This window comes from Chelonia mydas, chromosome 2 (genome assembly GCF_015237465.2).
Source record: "Chelonia mydas isolate rCheMyd1 chromosome 2, rCheMyd1.pri.v2, whole genome shotgun sequence".
In the NCBI taxonomy this organism is placed as follows: Eukaryota; Metazoa; Chordata; order Testudines; family Cheloniidae; genus Chelonia; species Chelonia mydas.
In genome coordinates this window covers 243,515,523-243,529,454 of record NC_057850.1, presented here as the reverse complement: position 1 = coordinate 243,529,454, position 13,932 = coordinate 243,515,523, and the positions used below count along the sequence as shown (strand labels likewise).

Below are 13,932 nucleotides of genomic sequence, written 5' to 3'. Positions count from 1 at the left end.
GTGAGTTCATTTGTTATTGGCCTGTTTGATTTAGCTTCCCCAGCTCACATCTCTCAAGTGGTGGTGAGCCCTGAACCACTCCCACCAAACATAAGAGTTGTGAGAGCTCCCCCTAATCCAGGGTATTGTAGAAAGAGAGAGAGAGAGAAGGAAGTCAGCCTGATTGTTAGGCCTAAATTCTGTGCTTGTATGGTGCACATTAAAGCAGAATTTAGGCTACCCTAGGGTTTTTTTTTCCTAAAAGAATTATTAAAAGCAATGGATAAATCTGAAAAATAAAGGAAAATTTTAAAACTTGTGAATTAATTACTAATAATTCACCTGACCCCCAAAATAAGATAGATGAACCCAACTGAAAACTAACAGCGTGAACGCTGTATGCATCCGATGAAGTGAGCTGTAGCTCACAAAAGCTTATGCTCAAATAAATTGGTTAGTCTCTAAGGTGCCACAAGTACTCCTTTTCTTTTTGCGAATACAGACTAACACGGCTGTTACTCTGAAGCGTGAACGCAGACATCAGTTGAAATAGAAGTACTGAGAAAGCCAATCCACTGTCATTTTACAATACGGCACTAGTGTTAGCAAAGTCCTAATTAGCTCTTATTCTTTGCATTGTGCAACATTTTAAATGTTGCTAGTGGGGTGCATTATTTTTATGATGCATGTGTTTTATTTTCAAAATAAGAGTTTGCACTTTTAGGTACTTGCTAAAGTACATTGCAATCTGGTGTAAAATGCGTTCTATTCCATCTGGGGTCAGATTGCATTTTTTATTATTTAAATTAAAGTGAGCCTAGAGAAGATATAAAACCCAGATATTCTAGGAACTGACACAGCCCCAGGTCTGACTTTGAACAATTTATCGCAGAGACTAGAGTTGTCAGGGGATAAGTCATAGCCTGTAGCTGAAAAGTCAGTAGTTTATGAGAAGAAGCAATCCAAATATATGGGGAAAAAGGAAAAAAATCTGCTGAGATATTTTCCACTTTTCTGTAAACATAAAATTCCGGTACTTATAAAAGTTTTTACATTTGATGAGAATGAGCCAGAAAAATATCTACGAGATACCTTAAAATAACAGGTAAGAAGGAGTAGTGTATTTTGCTGCAAAAGGACAAGCTGGATCTTGTCCTGGTTTTGTGGACTTTTGTGCATGGACACTCACAGTCCTGACTAATGCTGTACCCACTTGACACTTACAATGCATTTTAAAGATGGAGGCTGTTTTTGCTACCTGTTTAAATAGTATTTTTCACTTAAATGGTCATAAATGGGCTCTATGGATAATATTCCCCACTAAGACACATGAAAGAAGTTCAGACCTCTGCTGGATTAATTTTTTTAGCTTTCTGGCTATAGATTCAACAAGGCTCCAGTGCATTGATTTTCAGAGAAAAAGCTATCTGGGTAACCAGAAAAAATAGGCACTTCATGCCATGTCCTCCTCTCCATATCCATGCACAATTCCCATTAACTTTAGTAGAAGCTTAGTGCTAACATCTTAAGAAGGATAATAGACAAGTTAACTTTAATTTATTTTTTAAATAGTTGTAGAAAAGGCTAATGAGATACCTTATATCTTTGAACCCAAGATTTCCCCATGCCAGCTGATTTGGATTGGTTGCTGCAGTAGAAAAACAGTCTATGAACAGCCGTTTAAGATCCAAACTGTGTCTTACTCAGCACAGGTATGCTGGGGAAGGAGAAAGCAGAGGCTGAGAGCTCTTGATCCCTATCACACCCACACTGGAGAGGACAAGAATGCTGAAGCTCATGCCCCCAGTGTAGGTCACAAGGGGACTGGTTCTCAGAGTCTACAGCGTTATAGACCCAAAAGGTTGTGTGTCTTGGAGTTGAGAATGTGACCTGACTCAACCCTTCCTGCACATTTGTCAATAAAAGATGCAGGCTGGTGCTGGTAGGTGCACACGCTACACCTGTTAAATAATATAGTGACTCTGTTTCTGAGTGTGCTCCCACTGTGGCATTCTGCATTCCCTGTCCTATGACCCCAATCCAGCAAAGCACCTAGACATATGCTCATTTTTAAGCACATGAGGGGGCCCATTGAAGTCAAGGAGGTCGCTCATGTGTTTAAAATTAAGATCATGCTTACGTGTTTTGTTGGATTGTGTCTGAGTGGCCAGGACTCATTGTTACAGCTGCTTGGGTGTTGTCACTGTGTGCTTTCCTTAGACCTCTGACTGTAAAACCTATAATGTAGCCCTATACATCCATTATATTAATGAGCTTCAGTGTCATAATAAAAGTGCTGTGGGAGGTGGCCAGCTAGAAAACTCTCCTGCACCATGATCAGAGAATTCTGTCTGCTGTGAGCACAAATAATTTAGGGCCAGTCTCTGATACCCTGACTCATGTTGAAGGCAATGGAATCACTCATGGAGTAAGATGCTATTCAACACGAGTGTGTCAGAATCTGGCTCTGGGTGTTATGTCTCCTGAAGAACAAATATGCCTTTGTAATTCACTACAGTGACTTTAACTGGATCAGATTAATGGCATAGTGTTAATTTCTGTGGACTCTTCTAGCAGCATTTAATGTACATTTTAAACATCATCTGTGCCACTCTGTGACTTGTTGATTGATTCCTGCGTGCTGGGGGGAAAATAACCACAAAAAACATAAAGATCCCAAAATGAATCAAACTGGGGCTCCTATTTACCCACTCAGTGTGCTATGGGCTTCTCTTTCTCATATCTAAACACAAATGCAATCACAGGAAAAAAAAGTTAGATGGGAGAGTGAACAAGAGATAGTGGTTGTGTCTTTGTCTTTAAGTGTATGTAGAATTACAGGTCCAGCACTGGAGAAGCATAATATTAATAAAGGAGGAATCAGAGAAGAGTAGGACAGGAAGGGACCTCAAGAGGTCTTCTAGTCCAGTCCCCTGCACTCAATGCAGGACTAACTAGTATCTAGACCAGTGGTTCTCAACTGTGGTCCACCATTTGTTCCGGGAAAGCCCCTGGCGCGCCGGGCCGGTTTGTTTATCTGCCGCGTTTGCAGGTTCGGCCGATCGCGGCTCCCACTGGCCACGGTTCGCCGCTCCAGGCCAATGGGGGCTGCAGGAAGGGCAGCCAGCACATCCCTCAGCCCGCGCCGCTTTCTGCAGCCCCCATTGGCCTGGAGCGGCGAATCGCGGTCAGTGGGAGCCGTGATTGACCGAACCTGCGGACGCGGCAGGTAAACAAACCGGCCCGGTGCGCCAGGGGCTTTCCCTGAACAAATGGTGGACCACAGTTGAGAACCACTGATCTAGACGATTCCCTGGTAGCTGTTTGTCTAATCTGCTCTTAAAAATCTCTAATGATGGAGATTCCACAACCTCTCTAGGTAATTTTTATATTCCAGTGCTTAACTACCTTGCCAGTTAGGAACTTTTTCCTATTGTCCAACATAAACCTCCCTTGGTGCAATTTAAGCCCATTGCTTCTTGTTCTATCCTCAGAGGTTAAGGAGAACATTTTTTCTCCCTCCTCCTTGTAACAACAACCTCTTATGTACTTGAAAACGGTTATGTCCCCTGTTCAGTCTTCTCTTCTCCAGATTAAACAGTTTTTTCAGTCTTCCCTCATAGGTCATGTTCGCTCGACCTTTAATCATTTTTGTTGCTCTCCTCTGGACTTTCTCCAATTTGTCAACCTCTTTCCTGAAATGTGCTGCCCAGAACTGGACACAATACTCCCGCTCTGCTCTACACTGAAAAGGCCTCACTGAAGAATTACTTCTTGTGTCTTGCTTACAACACTCCTTATACATCCCAGAATTATGTTTGCTTTTTTTGCAACAGTATTACACTGTTGACTCATATTAGCTTGTGATCCACTATAACCCCCAGATTTTTTCTGCAGTCGTCCTTCCTAAGCAGGCATTTCCCATTTTGTATATGTGCAATTGATTGTTTCTTCCTAAGTGGAGTACTTTGCATTTGTCTGTATTGAATTTCATTCTATTTACTTCAGACCATTTCTCCAGTGTTTCAAGACAATTTGAATTTTAATCCTCTCCTCCTTGCAACCCCTCCCAGTTTGGTATTGTCTGCAAATTTTATAAGGGTACTTTCTATGCCATTATCTAAATCAGTGGTGGGCAACCTGTGGCCCATGGGCCGCATGTGGCCCGTCACGGTAATCCGCTGGCAGGCCGTGAGACAGTTTGTTTACATTGACCGTCTGCAGGAATGGCTGCCTACAGCTCCCAGTGGCTGCAGTTTGCTGTTCCCATTGCCAGGAATGGTGAACCGGGGCCATTGGGAGCTGCGGGCCGCTGTGCCTGTGGACGGTCAATGTAAACAAACTGTCTCACGGCCCACCAGAGGATTACCCTGATGTGCCCCCTGCAGCCCATGGGCTGCAGGTTTCCCACCACTGATCTGAATCATTGATGAAGATATTGAACAGAACTAGACCCAGAATTGATCCCTGCAGGAACCCACTTGATAAGTCTTTCTAGCTTGACTGTGAACCACTGATAACTACTCGCCGGGAGCCATGTTCCGACCAGTTTTGCACCCACCTTATAGTAGCTCCATCTAGATTGCATTTCCCTAGTTTGTTTTTGAGAAAATCATGCAAGACAGTATCAAAAGCCTTACTAAAATCAAAATATACCACATCTACCGCTTCCCCCATATCCATAAGGCTTGTTACCCTGTCAAAGAAAGCTATTAGATTGGTTTTACACAATTTGTTCATGACAAATCCATGCTGTTATTTATCATCTTATTATCTTCTAGGTGTTTGCAAATTAATTGCTTGATTATTTACACCATTATCTTTCCAGGTGCTGAAGTTAAGATGACTGGTCTGTAATTCCCTGGGTTGTCTTTATTTCCCTTTTTATAGATGGGTACTATATTTGCCCTTTTCCAATCCTCTGGAATCTCTTCTGTCTTCCATAAGTTTTCAAAGATAATCACTAATGGCTCAGATATCTCCTCTGTCAGCTCCTTGAGTATTCTAGGATGTATTTCATCAGACCCTGGTTACTTAAAGATATCTAACTTGTCTAAGTAATTTTGAACTTGTTCTTTCCCTATTTTAGCCTCAGATCCTACCTCATTTCCACTGGTATTCAGTGTCTTAGTCGTCCAATCACGGCTAACTTTTTTGGTGAAAACTAAAACAAAAAACTTGTTTAGCACTTGTGCCATTTCCACATTTTCTGTTATTGTTTTTTCCCCCTCATTGGGTAATGGGCCTACCCTATCCTTGGTCTTACTCCTGCTTCTAATGTGTGTAGAATGTTTTCTTATTACCTTTTATGTCTCTAGCTAGTTTAAGCTCATTATGTATGTGCCTTGCCCTTTTTAATTTTGTCCCTACATGATTGTATTGTTTGTTTATATTCATCCTTTGTAATTTGATCTAGTTTCCACTTTTTGACTCTTTTTTGAGTTTCAAATAATTGAAGATCTCCTGGTTAAGCCAGGGTGGTCTCTTGCCATTCTACCTGTCTTTCCTAAGATGTAGGATAGTTTGCTCTTGTGCCCTTAATAATGTCTCTTTGAAAAACTGCCCACTCTGTTGAACAGTTTTTCCCCTTCAACTTGCTGCTGACGGGATCTTACCTACCAATTCCCTGAGTGTGCTAAAGTCTGCCTTCTTGAAATCCATTGTCTTTATTTTGCTGTTCTCCCTCCTACCATTCCTTGGGTGATCACTTGCACCCAAGCTGCCTTCCACTTTCAAATTCTCAACCAGTTCCTCTCTATTTGGCAAAATCAAATCTAGAACAGCCTCTCCCCTAGTTGCTTTCTCCAACGTCTGGAATAAAATATTGTCTCCAATACCTTCCAAGAACTTGTTGGATAATCTGTGTCCTGCTGTGTTATTTTCCCAACATACATCTCGGCAGTTGAAGTCCCACATCACCATAAAGCCCTGTGCTTTGGGTGATTTTGCTAGTTGTTTAAAAAAAGCATCATCCACCTCCTCTTTCTGGTTAGATGGTCTGTAGTAGACCCTACCATGACAACACCCTGGTTTTTACCCCTTTTATCCTTACCCAGACACTTTCAACAAGTCTGTCTCCTATTTCAATCTCAACCTCAGTCCAAGTGTATACATCTTTGATATATAAGGCAACACCTTCTCCCTTTTATCCCCTGCCTGTCCTTCCTGAGCAAGCTGTACCCTTCCATATCAATATTTCAGTCATGTATATTATCCCACCAAGTGTGTGTGATGCCAAGTTTGTCATAGTTGTGTTTATTCACTAGCATTTCTAGTTCTTCCTGCTTATTCCCCGTACTTCTCACATTAGTATAGAGATATCTAATATACTGATTTTATTTCCCCTCTATGTTCCCTCTTGCCTCTCCCTGGTCCCTGCTATAATGGTCCATGCTTCTCCCAGATTCTGACCTTTCTCCCAGGTCTCCTTGTTTTTGATTTAAGGAAGCTCTGGGTTAAGGTGGAAATATGCCTTTGGTTCCTCAAAAGTTTATTTTTCTTTCCAGTCCAAACCCATTTAAAATTTTCTGTAACAACAAAGACACTGAGTTTGTTTTTGCCTATTATGGAAGATAATAATCTCCACTTTGAAACATTTTTGGGTACCAATACATTTTTCAATGGCTTTTGCCTCTTTATTTTTTTAAGGGCTGTGTTTAATTTGTATCTGTGCTATGGCCTAAATAAACATCTTGGTTCTGGAAGACACCATTATTATTATTTTTTTGAATTTTAAACCCATATTTTTACCACGTTTTCAGAACCCATTCTAGATTTCTCAAGTGTCCTCTAAAAAGGAGACAATAAAATAGAAATCTGGGCAAAACAGATGCATTAGTCTTTGGGATATGGCAGGGGCACTAGCTACACTGAATGGGTGCCTTTCATACCTAGCAAGCTTTATATATATGTTTAATCTTAGATTTTATTTGATTTTTTACGAATCTGGCTATCTGGCCACTTGTAAATCCTAGGAACAGATCAGGTTCCATAAACTTCACTCCCCTGCCTGTTAGGAAATAAATTATGTGGTTTTGGAATTGGATGGATAGTGATCCATTTAGATTCTTGTACTGTGCCTATCACTTTGGTACCCATACACTTCCAACCAAGGTTAAGGTGACTATATATAAAGTTCCCCCAAATCCTCACACTACCATTGGGTTTAGTAACACACAAAATTAAACTAAACTCTACAGGTCATATTATCCCCTGTTTCTGCAATTTTCTAATTTGCCTTTTTATATGTTCTAGCAAAGCATAAGGCACAGGAGGAGCATTAAGAAATGTAGGAATGGCATTTTTAACCGCATACATATTTGTTGTTATGCCTTTCACTAAGCCATATATCAAAAAAGCGTTTGTTTTAACTTCACTAGCTAGCTAATGCATGTTTCCTACAATTGCAATGCAAGTTAGCCTTGTTCAGATGTTTTGTGAAGGACAATCTCTTTATGTAACAGTCAGTGCTAACAGCAAACAGATACCTTTTTACTTTATGCTCACCTGCAGCCATCATAACTTTTATCTCCTAATGACTCTTATTCAATACTGTACTTGTTTCTCTTAATTTGACTCATGTACAGTTTTTCGGGAATTACAGATATTGCAACACCTGTATCGATTTTCATTTGTGGAGTTCCTTTATTGGTACTTATATAACCTTATATGTAGCATTTGAATCCTGCTTATTTTGTGCGATAAGCGGTTCTAAGAAGTGATATAAATGACCAGTCATCTCATTATGATGAGGAGCAGATTATGTAATTAGCTCCTAGATACTCACATAACTAGGTGATTTTCCATACCTTTAATGAGAACAGCTTCCTTTTATTTAATTCCTTTCTCCAGTGATGTACATGACTAACGAGACCCGAATACCCTCCCTTGGCACAGTTCCCATACTACTGCGTAATTGCTCTGACTGATGTGATGTTTCCAAGCAATGAAAATGTGGATCCTTCCAACTTGCTGGTCTCCTCCAGGGTGTAGCAACTCATGTCCACTTCCTTGTCTCAGGTCTGGCCTCTCCTTCTTCAATATGAAATGCAAGCAGAGGTGTTCTCTCAAAGTGCAGTATGTTTCTTTTGGTGGATTCCAACACCAGCATGATAACCATTGCTCCTTTCAGGTTTACTTGTCTCTGTGAACAATTCTTGGCAGCCCCTCTCCCTTTTGGATCTCTGGTGTCTGAGGGCTTCTCAGAGATGATTACTAAAAAGAAGGTCAGGGACTGATTTTTAAGAGTTGCTAGAACATCAGATGTGCTTTCCCCGTCTCTGTGGTTTTCTAAATGAAATTTGTATCTCTGTCTTCTGTGAAGTTTGTTTGGGATTCATAGAACTTTTTAAGCACTTCAATCAAACCCTTATAGTCTATCTTGTCATGTTCTTGAGGAAATCCTAAGCCTTCCAGAGCTGCACATTCCTGTTCCCTAACTAGGAATAGGAAAATGGATCTCTTCCTGAGCCTCACTTCATTGTTGTTGTTGTCATAAAAATACTGCGGCACCCTCTCTGCTTACACTTCAAAATCCTTTTCACCTTTTTTGTCAAAATTGAAACCATCAGTTTTTACCATACACAGCCATTTTTACCTTTCCTTTCCCCAATTAATCAGAGACCTCTTCATCACTGCTGGATCACCTGTTTCAGACGGATATTATCCTCATTGTGAATTACTTTTCTTATGTCACCCAAGAGCTAATAAGTGAAAAAAGCCTTTTAAAATTAACTTCAGTTATTTTGATTGGATTAGAATAAATACCACAAGAAAAATAAAGCAACAACAAAAATGAACCCAGTTAGCATAGTGACGGGGTCTTTTATCTACAAACTACAACCAGGCTACTTCATACTTAGGTTCAATCTCCAGTCTGAATTCCAGATGCATCTGACTGGAAATGAACAAGTTGTTCTGAATTCTGTCAGATAAAATATTCCAGACTTCAATGGTACAATAACCACATAGTCACAACAGTTCTCAAAACTCCATATGACTTACTGGGATGCTGGAAAAAAGTTTGGCTAAAAATATAATTTCTGTGGTTCTGGGTTTTGCCTCCTCTTCATTGGTTCACAGGCAGGCCAATCAACATCAAGATTCTCTGCTCATTTTCCTGCCTTGTTTCAGCTTGCAGTACAGGTAGTCAGCTCCAGTGACTTTGCAGCAGACAACATCTTGATCTGGCATCTAAAAGTGCATGTTTGCAGATCCCTCATGACACTGCATTTTACACTGGACAGTGCCGTTCCAATGTTGCTTTCTGTTCTTTGGCCTTGCATCTGCTCCATGGACTTTCACCAAAATAATGGCAGTAACAGTTGTTAGGTAACAGGGAATCTGTGTCTAGCTCTTCTGCACCATTCCAAAGAAGAATCTTAAAGAGCAGTCTTCCAGAATCTAGGGCTTGTAGTTAGAGAGGAGCAACTGGTGATCTCAGTCATTAAGATGACTGAGGAGGATCTGGAGAGGAAAGGTCAGGCTTTACAAAATTCAGTCTCTGCTGTCGTGCTGTAGGATTTTCCTGACAGGCTATAGGAATGAGGTGCCTAGACCATGGTCTTGAAAAGAGAGGAATCTTCATATAAATATTTTTGAATGAAAAGCAGCACAACTAGCTCTTGTTCCTCTAAGGGCCACTGCATAGGACACCATGGATCATGATAGACAACACAGCTATGAGTGCATATGTAAAATACATGCTCTAGGTCAGATGCACTCTTCATCCTCTTCGGAGGTTCCAGGAAATTGCTAAAGGCCAGCATTGAAAGTCTGAGGCATTGTCCCATTTGGTCAATGGCTCAACATCAGAGAAGATGGTGGGTGCCCATGTGGTAAAAATTATGTACATCAGCTTTTGGAGTATCTAATCCTGCTTTTGAAATTTGGATTCCGTGCATAGAAACCAGTCTCTTTTTTTGGCTTTAACTCTAAAATCAACTTGATGTCATATGTGTTGAGCACCTACAGTTTCTAACAAATGGGCCTCTGAAGCATCTCTCTTAGGCCCACTCACACAAGTCATATCTCCTACCTCTGCTAGGTCTTCATTGTGTCACTGGTCATGTCACAAGTCTGAATCACCTCTTTAACTTCCCACCAGGCTGTCAGCAGCATGGACACTTATGTGGCACTTACCAGCCAGATGAGGAGACCACCTCAGATACACTGCACTCATGGTGGTGCAGGCTGGGTCTGTCAGCTAGGCCCTCATGCAAGGGAATGTGTGTGTTCAGTAGACAGGCCACTGCTGGGAGAATGAGAGAGGTGGGAGGGCAGAGAGGGAGAAGCTCTATGTAGAGGCCCCTCCCAAGGCAGCTAAAGACCTGAAGTGAATAGTGGGTCCCTGAAATGTTGTCCCTGAAATGAAGAGGATGTTAGGAAGGTGACCCCTGTCTTTCTAGCAGAGTGTTCTGGTGGCCCTGTCTCTCTCTGAGAGCTGCCACTATCATTGTGAGGCTGCATGATTTACCCAACAGCCACCTGGGTCAGAAAATTTTGGGTGGTTGTAATGATCCCTTCTGGATTTGGAGTCTATGATTCTATGGCTACATCTACACTATGAGCGAGGAGTGTGATTCACTTGCTTGTGTACATCTACTAGTGCTAGCTCTCATCAAGCTAGCGCGAGTGTTAATAGCACTTAGCCACTGTATCAGTGGTGGCAGAAGTGGAGGCTTAGCTCAGCTGTGCCGAGTATGTGCCCGCTAGATTCAGGTGGGTTTGTACTTGGCACAACTAAACCGTGCTTCAGCTGCCACTGCTTGTGGTACCACAGTTACACTGCTTTCATAGAATCCTAGACTATCAGGATTGGAAGGGACCTCAGGAGATCATCTAGTCCAACCCCCTGCTCAAAGCAGAACCAATCCCCAGTTTTTGCCCCAGATCCCTAAATGGCCCTCTCAAGGACTGAACTCACAACCCTGGGTTTAGCAGGCTAATACTAAAACCACTGAGCTATCCATCCCCCTTCATAGATTCCAAGGCCAGAATGGACTGTTGTAATCATCTAGTTTTACCTTCAGTATAACAGACCATGCAACTTTCCCCAAGATAATTACTGGAGCAGATCTTTTAGAAGAAACATCCAATCTTGATTTAAAAATGGTCTGTGATGGAGAATCCACTATGACCCTAGGTAAATTGTTCCAATGGTTAATTATTCTCACAAATAAAAATGTACTCCTTATTTCTGGTTTGAATTTGTCTAGCTTCAACTTCCAGCCATTGAATTGTGTTATACTTTTCTCTGCTAAATTGAAGACCCCATTATTAAATATTTGTTCTCTATGTAGATATTTTCAGACTGTAATCAATTCATCCCTTAACCTTCTCTTTGTTAAACTAAATGGATTAAGCTCCTTGAGTCTTTCACTGTATGCATGTTTTATGATCCTCCAATCATTCTTGTGGCTCTTCTCTGAATCATCTCCAATTTATCAACATCCTTCTTGAATTGTTGGCACCAGAACTGGAACAATAGTCCAGCAGTGGTCACACCAGTGCCAAATACAGAGGTAAAATAACGTATCTACGCCTACTTGAGATTCCCCTGTTTTCATCCCAGGATTGCATTAGCTCTTTTGGCCATAATGTCACATTGGGAGTTCATGTTCACCTGGTTATCAGTCACAACTCCCAAACCTTTTTCAGAGTCTCAGCTTCCTAGCATAGAGTCCCCCATCCTGTAAGCTTTGTTCCTACATTTATACATTTTCATTTAGCCATATTAAAATGCCTATTGTTTGCTTGCACCCAGTTTACCAAGTGATCCAGGTCACTCTGAATCAGTGACCTGTTCACTTCATTATTTATCACTCCCCCAATTTTTGTGTCATCTGCAAACTTTATCAGTGATGATTTTACGTTTTCTTCCAGGTCACTGATAAAAATGTTAAATAGCAAAGGGCCAAGAACTGATCACTGTGGGACCTCACTGCAACACAGCCACTTGATTCTCAGTTTACATTTACATTTTGAGACCTATCAGTTAGCCAGTTTTTATTCCATTTAATGTGTGTCAAGTAAATTTTGTATCTTTTTTGAAAAATGGTACATTAGCTTTCTTCCAATCTTCTGGAACTTCCTCAGTGCTCCAAGACTTATTGAAAACCAACATTAACAGTTCAGTGAGCTCCTCAGCCAGATCTTTTAAAAATCTAATATGCAAATTATCTGGATCTGCTGATTTAAAAATATTGGACTTTAATAGCTTCTGTTTAACATCCTACAGAGATACTAGTGGAATGGAAAGAGTATTATCATCACCACATGATGAGACTACATCATCTGTTTTTCCCCAAATCCAGAAGAGAAATATTTATTGAACGCTTCTGGCTTTTCTGTATTATTATTGATAGTTCAACCATTTCCATCTAGTAATGGACCAATACATTGTCAGGATTCTTTTTGTTACTAATGTATTTGAAAAGCTTGTTATTATCCTTACCTCTGCTGGCCACAGATTTCTCCTTGTGTCCCTTGTCTTCCCTTATCAATTTTCTACAATTCCTAACTTCTGATTTATATTCATTACTATCAACTTCCACTTTCTTCCATTTGTTATATATTTTGGGTTTGTTTGTTTTTTTAATTTTTCACCTCTGCCTTCACTTCCCCTCTAAACCAAGTCAGTTTTTTAACCAGTATGGCCTTCTTCAGCTCTGGAATTGTGGCTTTTGGGGCATCTAGTAAAGTTTTCTTAAATGATTTCCAATTAACATTCATATTTTTCTAATTATATTCTTTCTCCCAGCTGATTTGGCTCATAATGATTCTCAGCTTTGTGAAATTGGCCCTATTAAAGCAACAAGTGTATCTATTATTGCTCTGGACAAGTCCCTGCCTGGGCCCTTACCCTTAACTGAGAGGATGGACAGGAACACAGTCTGTGCCCCTGACTCCTTCATGCTTGCTGCCAGATCTCTGTAATCACTGCTGATTTGCTCAGGGTCATACCTGGCAGTCAAATGAGTGCCCACATGGATGAGCATTTATTGGAGTAATGAGGTGAAAATTAATGGCCTGTGACATAGGAGGTCAGATTGGCAAGTCTAATGGTCCCTTCTGGCCCTAAACTCTATGAAACTATGAAATAAGCACTTAGAACATTTGGCTCATATTACGGGGAAGACAAGAGTTGTTGCTGTAGTTCAGCGGAAGACAGGATGAAGATGGATATAGTAGGCCTTTGAGAACTTTAGGATTTACACTTGAAACAGACCATAAAATAATAATGTGTAAGCAGAGTTAGGCTTCAGCTGCAAAGTATTTTGAGAGTATTTTGATCAAAGTTTATGGTTTGTGCCCATTTCAAGATACAAGACCAAATTCTCTGCTGGTTGTAAATTGGAGCAGCTCCATTAAAGTCAATGAAGCTGTAACAATTTAGAACCAGCAGAGAATTTGGCCCTTAATCTACAAATCTGTAAAGGTGCAACAAAGGTGCTAAACATATAAGAACATAAGAACATAAAAATGGCCGTACTGGGTCAGACCAAAGGTCCATCCAGCCCAGTATCCTGTCTACCAACAGTGGCCAATGCCAGGTTCCCCAGAGGGCGTGAACCTAACAGGTAATGATCAAGTGATCTCTCTCCTACCGTCCATCTGCTCCCTCTGACAAACAGAGGCTTGGGACACCATTCCTTACCCATTCTGGCTAATAGCCATTAATGGACTTAACTTCCATGAATGTATCCAGTTCTCTTTTAAACCCTGTTATAGTCCTAGCCTTCACAACCTCCTCAGGCAAGGAGTTCCACAGGTTGACGGTGTGCTGAGTGAAGAAGAACTTTCTTATATTTGTTTTAAACCTGCTACCCATTAATTTCATTTGGTAGCCCTTAGTTCTTATGTTATGGGAACAAGTAAATAACTTTTCCTTATTCACTTTCTCCACACCACTCATGATTTTATATACCTCTATCATATCCCCCCTTAGTGTCC

General features: G+C 40.8%; 1 long non-coding RNA gene across 1 annotated transcript in view; it reads left to right on the top strand.

Moving 5' to 3' along the window:
• The window catches only part of LOC122464355, a 31,431-nt gene extending 18,192 nt beyond the window's left edge, over positions 1–13,239 (top strand). Inside the window, exon 3 of the long non-coding RNA XR_006288303.1 lies at positions 13,229–13,239. This is a non-coding gene — a long non-coding RNA (uncharacterized LOC122464355). The remainder of the gene's footprint in view (positions 1–13,228) is intronic.
• Positions 13,240–13,932: the final 693 nt, after the last annotated feature.